This window comes from Melospiza georgiana, chromosome 1 (assembly GCF_028018845.1).
Source record: "Melospiza georgiana isolate bMelGeo1 chromosome 1, bMelGeo1.pri, whole genome shotgun sequence".
Taxonomy (NCBI): domain Eukaryota; kingdom Metazoa; phylum Chordata; class Aves; order Passeriformes; family Passerellidae; genus Melospiza; species Melospiza georgiana.
This window is the reverse complement of record NC_080430.1, coordinates 83,317,208-83,328,753: the sequence shown is the minus strand read 5'-3', so window position 1 is coordinate 83,328,753 and position 11,546 is coordinate 83,317,208.

The following is an 11,546-nucleotide window of genomic DNA, read 5'->3' as shown; positions in this document are numbered from 1 at the left end:
CCTTCTGCCAAAGCTGTCCTTCAGTACCAGTTACTGAGATGTGGGATTCCAAATTTGTTACAGTTTCATTGAATCCTGACAGAGTAATTTCAGGACTTCACTACTGCTCAGTTGGATTCAGCATAGCTGTGTATGATCATGTAAATCCTTATGCACAGCAGCTGTCTTCAACCTTGGTATTGAAATCAGCTTCAATTTCAACAGGCCAAAGGACAAGGAAGTGTTCAATCAGCTAAAAGCCAGCAAATATGAAAGAGTAGTAGGTCCAGACCAATGACACTTCAGGGGGATTTATCAGTAGGAAAGGCTAATAAATACCTTGACTCCCTCCAGATTCATTTCAGGAGGTAGAAAGCTAATTCTCCTCTGTAAGTCACAAGAAACTGCCAACTATACGTGTCTTGCCACTAGCAGGAAAAAGGTTTAGGACCCACTGAGACATTGGTAGCCAATTCTGCTGAACGGACTTTAGAGAAGGCTGAGCCTTCTCATCATATCTTGTAGTATTTGTAAACACATCATGTGTTTGGATTTGGCCTGCTGACACACACCCAGTTTGTTTCAGAAAATAGCACGAGACAGCAATTAAAAGAACTTGATTCTTCTAGAAGAACCAGATGCCCATGTGAAAACCCTGTGTGAGTAAAGGGGTTCTCAGTTGTTGGATATGCTCTGGACTGAGGCTTTCAGTTGCTCTAGCAATTTTTTAATGCAAGCTGTAGGACTTTTTTTTTTCAAGTAGTTTTTATCAGCATAATCACTTACTATTAAAGCAGTCTTCAGAAAAGATACTCCCTAAAGCACATAGATATAACAGATGGTGTAACAACTTTGTAATAAGGAAAACACTTTAAACTAAGAGATACACATTTCTTCTCTATCACTTTCCAATAAACATTTTGAAAGCAGATACCATAGAAGCCTCCTGCTCTTCAGGGAAGATTTATGTTTCTTAATTCAGCTGGCCTTTTTGCATTGCCCATTCTACTCTTGGCCCTGGCTGAAAAAGCATATTGATTTTTATTCAATCTTAGGGCTCTGGCAGTACCAATGTGGCACGACACAAGTACAGGCTGGACACCCGAGGGTTACAATGGCTGGATAACACCACCTAATTGTCAGTAACTACTGTTCTCCCCAGCAACTTTTCCTCTTTAATGTTATTCTAGTGGTTTTAAACTTATTAACATATTGAACAAAAGTAGTATGCTGCATAAGATAATGCAGAGGAAAGTCTTTCCATCTCAGGGCTGGGGAAGCATTGTCACTAATCTTTCCATTAGCAGGGAAAAACCCCCAACAAAATAATTCATGCTACTGGGTAGCAAACAGTCTCAAGCAGTATTTTTATATACTCATTCTGATCTGCTTTTTTATTTGGCATGACTGATCTGATTTTGTGGTTGCTTTTGGGATTCAGGGATCAGATGCAGAAATCAGCAATGCTTCTTACTGCATTGTTTCTGCACTAACAAACTTTGACTCTGTTTACTTAACTAATAGACAAGGTATTTGCCATGGTAGAGGTAGTGTATTTGCTAATGCATTGCTCACTATGCATTTTCATGGCAATGGTAAAGAAAGTATTTTTTCTTGAGTTTGTTTGCATTTAGAAATCGCATCAAATTGTCGTCTCTTATTTTACAAAAATCAGAAAAAGCAAACAATCTAGACAGATTCCATGCATGATGCCAGTAGCCTGTTCTTCACGTGCTGTTTTTGCGATGCTTAGGCTGATCACCCCTAAACCAGAAGATCAAGACAGTAACTGTTCTTAAAATTGATGGTTATGTAGGTAAGAGTGAGTTTAGGATTGTCATGACAGAAAGTTACATTAGCAAGAACCGTTGATGAGTCACACCAACACATTTTGTCAAAACGATAAAGTTATTAAAGGCCTAAGGAAAACAGTTCTTCTCTCAGATCATCTCATTTGTACCCATGAACAAATATAGAAATAAAAACAAGCAGTAAGAACATGCAGGCTTACTAACATGGTCCAAGACAGATCTAATGACTTGATAAAAATCAAGTTTCATTTATGTATAGTGAAGCGTCCTCAGGGAATTAAGACACAGCCCATGCACAAAGTTTAAAAAAATTATAAGGCAAGTAAGATAGTAATATACAAAAGTCAAAACACCTATGCAGGATTGGAGACAATTAATGCTCCAGACAGATTTAAGTCTGGAACTTTTCTTCACAAAACAGAAATAATAAAAATGGAGATTTTCTCTCTGTTTTGTGCAAAACAAAAAGTTTTACACCAAAAAAGACCAGGATGCAGTACAAAACACAAAGTTGTACACTTCAGTACAGAATAAGTTGTTTAGCTGTGAAGTAGCATGTCTAAACAAGGACAGACAGATCCAAATGCAGTTAAAAGCAGTAACTATGAGACATCAAATCTTGTAAGAGCTAATAAAAAGAGAAGACCAAAGAAACAAAACCACGATGATGAATCTGACAAACATTGTAGGTGGTTTGTCTTGTAGTTATAAACAGTGCCCACAGCACTATGTGGCATAAGTGAGCATCTGCCTTTTCCATGTCTCCCTCAGTTGTGAAAGTGCAGAGGTACTGCCACCCTCAGGAGCAGCAATTTAAAAAACACATTTTTCCAGCTGCAGACACAGGGATGCAGTTGCTGGCTTCATTTTAATCACAGCATTGCCACCAATTTATTTTGTGGTTTAGAACAAATTAGCTCTTTGCTACAATTTTTGCAGTTGTAAAGGGTGAAGATAATATGAGCCAATCCTTTAAACAAAAAAGTGTTTCCAGATTTATTATTCAGTAGCAGTTTGAAAGTAAATACTGCTGTATAAACACTGCATTTTACTTCAGGGCTGAATGCAAACAAATAACTAGCATTCCAACTGCTATCTTCTACATGTACTTTTATTTCTTTTCAATACATGCAAATAAATTCCCTAAAGTTAATAGGCTTAACACATACTTACTGAAGGGAAACCAAGAAATTTCTTTTTCCAACCTAGAAATCACTATTCAGTGGTATTTAGCTTAGTCTATTCCCAGAGTATTAGTATCAGGAGGTTATTCTTATATTTGCATTATATCAATACATTATGATATTTTTACTGACATATAAAAGAAATTATCCTCTTGTGAGGACCAAAACTCGGTTTTCAACATTCCCCAAAAGGCAAATAGACAAAGTTCTGCTACTCCAAGACTCCATACCAGACCCAGTATTAGCCCCCTTGGACTAACCTTAAGCCATAGGTAATTATACAAAGTCTTGGTGGAAAATTAAGATGATCAAGATGTTCCTAATTGTGGTCCTGACAAAAAGCATCTATGTCAGCAACAGGAATTAAAGAGAAAGCCTTCCAGTCTCCACTGATACAAAAATCTTTGTGCTGCTGAGAGATTTTCCAAAGAGAAAGGGAAGTCCCTCAGTTCAGGAGCCTTGCTCATAAGTTTTGCTGAATAAAAAGATTCCAAGGTCTCTCCCTCCAGTGAAGGAAAGTTTATAAATAGACTATGCCCAAAACTAACAGTAGTGTAAAATTACAGAACTGTATTCCACCACTATTGTCAGAGAGTAAAGTAGAGTGAATTTATCCTTTGCTTAGAAGAGTTCCTAAACTGGGGTAGAGAGAAAATTCAGCAGCACTAAAGCAGTCTTTATAAAAGCCTATGAAAATCATTGGCATGTCACAGTTAAAACAGCAATAATATACAGAATATCACCATACCATCTCAGAAAGCATCAATCCATTCAGAGTAACACCACACCACCTCAGAAAGCTTCAAGCATCTACTCTTTACTGCTTTTCAGTCCAACCTTTTATACCCCTCTTGCTCATGCATTGCACCTGTGAGGCCTCTGTACCCTTTGGTGATTGGTCAGTGCACCTCAGCACTCCATGTCTCATTACCCTCAATGCTGCTCACCTGTCCTGCACAGCTGCAGCCCATTGGGAATGAAGCTCCACCAAAGCCCCAGTCCCAATTACCACAAACTGTGTGCCTGCATTGGTGCTGTGGTCCATCACGCTAAGACAACAAGCTCCAGGAAATCTTCAGCACCTTGAGCTTTGTCATTTCAGTGCCTTCAAAGATTTGACAATTTCTTGGGCAGACCCTTGACTGAGACAGCTGAAGCTAAAACTGAGCCTACTTATATCAAAACATAAACTGAGCTGGTCTCAGTAAGGCCATGGCATAGACAAAGCTGGAAAGCAATGTGCTCACTTTTACCAGCAGCTGAACAGTAATTAAACACATTTGGATGAAGTCGGGGTGGGGAGACGTTTATTAGAGGAGGGGAGGAGGGATGGGAGGAAAAAACAATAATAAATACAAAGCAAAGTACAATATTTTTACTGGATTATCTGCTGTGGAGCTTGAGCTTCAGTATCCTGGGGTCAGTGCTGCTTGGAGCACCCCAACAAGGAAGCAGCAGCATTCACAACATGGGTACTTACAGGCTCAGACAGTGAATGACCTGCATATGCAAGACCAGGATGGAAACACTGTCTCACCACAGTAATAAAGGTGCTCAAGGACAATAAAACATCTCCTGGATATTTTGCACAAAAATGGAAATACACTTGTATTGCCAACATAGATTCTTCAAGCATATGACAAAATAGAAAGATGAATGGTAAGCAACATCTGATTTTATGCCTGTGGAAATGAAAATTTTACCATATAGACTAAAATAATGCTAGAAAATGGATCACTATTGATCACATATTCTGAAAGAGATTAAAGGCATGCTTCAACATCTAATGATGCAAGTATGACCCAAGTGGAAAAATGTCCCCACTCCAATCATGTGAGGTTCAGAGACTCCCAATATACAGGCAAGAATAAAGAAAAGAGCTATAGATAAAACTTCATGACAGGTCCAGCATGCAGGTTTCCTGTGCATGGAAAGTGATTAAGAGTACTTGATTTTCCTGCAGTAGACAAATAATCCCAAAAAGAGTGTTATTTGATCACTGTTTTTATTAGAATAAGCAAACAACCTAATTCAGAGTGTATGTCCAGGAAACTCACAAGAAGCAGTAACTTTTTCTAAGTAACTTCAACCATTTGTTAAGTCATTCTAGATCTGACCTACATTATATTTAATGCTCTCTGGTAAATAAGAGCCAGCTGCTGAAGCTGGCAGCTTTTCTCATATTAAAAGCTGTTTCTTTATATTTAATTTCTAAGGATGACAGAAGTAGTTTCCATTTTAATTTGGCAATGTTGTCACTCTAAAGGGCTGCTGGTTTGGGGTTTTTTTTCATTTGTGGAGTGGGGAAAAGGGTAAAAAATATCTGAATTGTTTATATTTTTATTTACAGAATAAACACCTCAAGATGCTTACCAGCTATATTAGCTCAGCCAGTAATACTCTCCTACCAACATACTCTTTTTCAGAACAACAACTGTACTTAACAACTTAGATGAAGGCAGAAGGCAGCCTCTGAGGACAGCTTTAAAAATAAATTTCTTTTAAAGCACTCCACACAGTGCTGTTTTGCTACTACCCTTTCATTCCCTGACTTGGCTTGACACATCAGACTGCCCACTGAAATTATAAAAGTACCTCAATGGCAGAACACTCTACCATCACTAGTGTCTCTAAGTAACACTAGTATTTTCCCACGATGACCACTCTTTGTCCCACTCCTGCTCAAATTCTTTTTAGAATTGATTCAGTGTGAGACCTGTGCTTGCAAATAAACTTAATTGGTATTGATCACACCCACAAAGCTTATTTATGTATTGACATAAAGGTATTCAGAGCACAAGTCTGGTTTCTGTGTACTGAAAAGAAGGAAGCAGCAATAAAATATACATGAACACAGATGATGAGGGTTCCTGTGCACAATTTAGAAAATGGCACATTTGGACACATAGATTACTTTGATTTGTGTACACTATTTGTGTACACTCTGAAATACTTGAAAGAAAGAATAGGGGAGAGAGGGAGGGAAGGAAGGAGGGAGGGAGGGAGGGAGGGAGGGAAGGAAGGAAGGAAGGAAGGAAGGAAGGAAGGAAGGAAGGAAGGAAGGAAGGAAGGAAGGAAGGAAGGAAGGAAGGAAGGAAGGAAGGAAGGAAGGAAGGAAGGAAGGAAGGAAGGAAGGAAGGAAGGAAGGAAGGAAGGAAGGAAGGAAGGAAGGAAGGAAGGAAGGAAGGAAGGAAGGAAGGAAGGAAGGAAGGAAGGAAGGAAGGAAGGAAGGAAACTAACTTTCAAGAAGAGCAACATAAAATTCAAGGGAAATTAAAAAAAGACAGCATTAAACCTTAAGGGCTGGAGGGACAGAGAAGGCTCAGATTTTGGCCGTATCACTCACCACTCACATTTTTGTCTCACAGAGCTCACAATGATCCTCCTCCTGATAACTCCTTTTACATCTTCTCCTCACACCTACATTTTCAAAAAAATGTCAAGAATCAAGAGAGCATATTCAAGAGAGACAAATATTTCTGCCTCTCTGAACCAAAGCTTTGGCATGGACAGCTGCTGACATTACAGAGCATTAAGGAGTTTCATGGGCTCTGTTGGCTTTTTAGACAGGCTTCAGTGGCAGTTCATCAGGGGTTTTAAAGATGTAATTTTAATATTTAAGCAAATCCTAAGCCAAAAAATATAATTACCTGAAAAGCCAGAATTATTAGAATGCAATGGGAATGTGCAAAACCATGAGGCTGCTCTGCTCTCACGTAGCAGAATAGGAAATTACATGCTCATCAGAACAGACAGAGATGCTTGTACACTGCAGAGGTTCAAAGCTCAACAATCCAGGCAAGCAACAACAGAAAGAAGAAAAACAAAAAAAACTTTCCTCACTTTGATAAGCTCTTTCCACTTAGCTAGTATCTTACGTAAAGCCATATTTTTAGTTCACGGATTCTCAAATGATAATTTCAGACACATTAAAATTTTCCAGTGGAAGAACACAACCACGGGTAGCAAATATATCTGCTGAGAGTAGATCTACTTTTTAAATTACTTTTTGTGGATTCCTCAGAAGGTAGCCACAAACCTCAGGTTGAAAGCCCATAATTACTGCTTCTGACCTTGCAAAGACCTCTTTGTGCCACAAGTTTTATATGATCTTCAAGAACTTCCTTTACTTTTAAAAACCACAACATACACAGTAAGCTGAAGAATATCCCTGTGCATTTACTGGTAAGCAGGTTTCACATAATTTTTACCAATGCCAGCAGTTCATAGGAGTACACCACAGTGATTGTTCTAGCTCTATACACCAACTTGTAGAAAAAACATCCATCTGACATTTCAACCAAAGCCTTTAATAAAAATAACAACATTATACTAAGAAAAAGAAATCAGCAAAAGTCACACCTGAACAAATAACCCAAATCCATAGAACTACCAAAGGAATAAAAGGCCTGCATTCATTTGCTGTGTGATGAAATACAATAAAAATGTGAAATTAGGTACTTAGAGCTACTAAATAGCCAGAATTGTAGACCAAGGCTATTTTTCAGACTAAATACCATTGGTGTGGATGTGTTTTTCTTTCATATACTGGAAACAAGAGTCATGCTATGTCAGCACAGACTGCTAAATAAATCAAGGTTAGTTCAATACATGTTAAAACATTAGAGAGAAAAAGAACATTCCTTAACATATTTAGTCTTCCTGCTAAGTGGCTAGAGAAAAAAAAAAAAAAAAAAAAAGGAAACTAATTTACAGGGGGAAAAAAATGGAAAATGGGAAGACTGATTTATGAAGTCAGTGAAATTGTAAAAAGAGAATATGAAAAATCAAAGCAAACACTTAGATACAAGGGAGAATTCAGGAAAAGAATGGGGGAAAAGTGGTAGTTATTCATATATGTCTCCCTCAGGAAAACGTACAAGGAAAGATTATCATTCAAAAAAAAAAGCTGTAGAATTAATATTTTCATTAATCTTACTCAAGGGTGGCTTTTAAGTTAAACATAGATGCCATGCTGTCTTACCAAGAATTCAAGAAATCTTCTAGCAGAAATGTACTTTATTTCTGAAAAGCAAGTTGGGGCTAAATTTTAAAACTACACAACTGCAATCTTGGCAGATGTAACAGAAAAACAATCCACTCACAGCAGAATTTACTGGCATTAAATCTCATGTTAGGCTGCCCTCTTTGACCACAGAACCATTAAATATCCTAAGCTGGAAGAGACCCACAAGGATCACTGAAGTCCAACTCCTGGCCCTGCACAGAACAATCCAAAATTCAACTATGAATTCGAAGGACTCACATCCTTTCTTGAACAGTAACTGTAAACCATGGAAAGCGAAACTGTAGAAGTATGAGGCCATCTATTGATCTGTAGTGTTCATCCGAGAGCAACGGCATCAGACATGAACCCACTCCTGAGGGGATGCTCATCGCAGCCCAGTCGTGGCATGGATTCTCCAATGCAGTGACAAGTACACACAGATGATGCAAGTCTGTCAAACTGCTTTTGAAATAGATCAAAATCAATTGCCCTACTTGGGCTATAAAGTCCCCCTTCTCCTTTCCTCCCTTAGCTCCAAATATAAATGGTAACCAAAATGCTGCCTTTGCTTACTTCTCCTACAGATCTCACAATGGTACTAAGCAGGCAAACTTCTTGAAGAACATTCATGTGATTAAAGCAAAGCTGAAGTCATTGTTAAATTATGCCAAATTCAGGAGATCTCTGCTGTTTTCTGAGCTGGGGCCTTCATGAAAGGAGACCTTCCCAAAGCCTGGGATTTGGAACTCTTTTTTTTCACAGACCATTGTCACTCAACTGGCTTGTGCTTAATTTGAAACTGGATTCTGCATCTTCTTGCCTGGCTACAACTCAGGAGTCAGAAACAAACAGCAGCTCAGACACAGAGGATTAACTTCCTTGGAGCAGTACTAGACTAAGTAGCAGCATATAATCAGACCAGAAGATAAACCAAGAACTTCAATATGCCCAGTAATACAGAAATGCCTAAAACCCACAAAATAAGTGTACATTTCCCAAACAAATCTGGTCAAGTTTGGTTGACACTGCTGTGAGGCTGTAGTGACTGTGCAGTTTACTGAGCAAGCTGCTTATCTCATAGCTGTCTTGCCATGAGCCATACCTGTCTCCTTCTCTCTACAAAGCCAATTTCTGCAAAATGGAAATGGAACACTTCAAAATTAGAATTGCATCACTAAGATGCTGCATTTGTTTAATTCATCTTGCATCACAAAACCTGTATGGACATAACAGGTTTTGAGGACATATGTAGTGTCTCACTACAAAAAAAAAAAAATAAAAGAGGGGGGAAAGAACAAAGAAAACATTTTTAAGTATGACCCTGACCTTTACTATTTACAAACAAATTAAATTCTACAGTATTTCAGGAAAGCATTAGTCATTCAGTAATGTACCCCCTTTTTTTGCTAAAATCTAACACGTCAAGGAAAAAATAACACAACTCCCAAAAGGCAATTGGTTCTACTAGAAGATACAAAGAAAGATAAACTATAGGTTTTTCTGTGTATCTAAATTATTTTGGTATTGAACAGCATGCGTAGCTTGAATGTTGCCTCCTTCTGACTTCAGATCTACACTATAATTTGATTATGGTAATTCTCTTTCCTGGTTTTCAGAAGAAACAATTTTTCATTCTGAAGTATCATATCAACAAAATCATAATACATTACCTTAGCAATTGGAAGTGCATCAACATAATAACCCATACCGTGATAACTAAAGTCACAGTTAAGCATTTAATCTCAAAAACTATCAAATGAATATAGAAGTGATAGAAAAGGACAATATGTCAACAAAATGATTTCCCAGTCCTCCTGTGAAAATGAGAACACTTTGCTTTCCATTTCACACTCAAACTGCGGAAACGGGAAATACAGAACATTTCCTTATGTCATAAGGAATCCCAAACCTTCAGACTACTGCCTAATTCAGTGCAGGCCCCCAAAAGTAAATAGCCAGAGCAAGGAACAGCCCTCTGTTTTACTTTAAAACAATCATAAATCTCTCCTTGCCTGGAGGACAGCACTTAGTACTCCTAAAGCTCAGGTCATCATATCATTGATTCTATTGTGCCCTCCTCAAAAAGTATTCCTGGAGCAATAGGTGGTAACTAGGAAGGGCACATCCCAAAACCTTTACCACAGGCAAAAATGAGTAATTTTAACAGGAAAAGGTTAATGCAAGAGAAAAATATATAGTCAAACACAGGAGAAAAGTAAATAACTGCTTCATTTCCTACAAACTAAATTTAGTGAAAGCAGATAGTAGGAGCCTGGGTCAAAGCACTGCACTGCAGATGAGTCACACACAAATCAGTGGATAAAAATATTTTGCCTCCTCTTCTCCTTTATGATCTTTCAGGGAAGAACTTTGCTCAATTAGCTAATTCCCCCTTTGTTAGTTTCTTTTCGTTAGAAATTATTTCAGATGTACTTTGTCTGAGGTCCCAGTTTTATGGCCTTGGGATATTAAATTTCAGTATTTCAGATAAGCCACTCTATCCCTGTCCTGTCACTCCATCTCCATGTGATGATTGTAACGCTTGAATCATTATGGAAAGCATTTAGTGCAATCTTACAAGATAGTTTATGCATTCTTGCAGAGAAAGGCTGCCAAACTGCTTACCAGAACACTGGTGATCTTCAGTATACACAGTCTGCATTTTCACAGGTGTGCCTTGCCATGCAAGGCTGAAATCACCCCTCCTTTGCACACCACAGACACATCTGCCCCTTTCTTCTCCTGTTCTGTATATATTTTCAGGACAAAACCATGCTCCACTTCAAATCCTCAGCGTAGGCTTGTATTTTAACTTCTTCCTGTCTCCTCACATCAAAAACAAAAAGCATGGGTACAGACATCATTGTAGACCACACAGCCCAAATAGCGTCCAATTTCTCTTCAAGTCAGATTCTACAAACCAGCCAAATTGGCTATCCCAACACCTGATAAAATGTCAGACTTTGTTTTCACCTCAAATTCTGGGGTCTCAGCATTTCACTTGGACTGAGCTAACTTTAGTTGCAGTAATGACTGCCTTGAAGTCAGGTGACAATTGCCCAGCTTGTTTTAGCTTCATTCCATGGATAACATATATGCAAAGATCTGACAAATTTACAGTTACTGCTTTACAAACAGGCTGTACGCTAACTGGGGCCAGGGGAGGCAGATTGTGAGCTTTGAATAATTGCTAATGAGTGAAAACAGTAAAACTTTACCTGAGAACCAGATAAATAGCACGAGTAAGCAGACCATTATACAATATCAAGTTGTAACTATGGCAGGAAAGGAAATCACCACTGCAGTGACAGTACCCCATTGCAAACCAGTATCAGCAAAAGGACGGGGAGAACTTGCTTCACTTACAAGGAAAAGCCAAACAGTGATACTATGAGTTTCTGAGATGTCATCAGATGTATGGAAAAATAGAAGGGAAAACAAGTCTGATTGAAAACTTTCCTTCTCATCTCACTAACAATTAAATGAAGTTGAATCAGATTTAACCAAACTAGCCAGAATAAATAGCCCTGGGATCAGAGACAGCCCTCAAGTATTCAAGTGAAC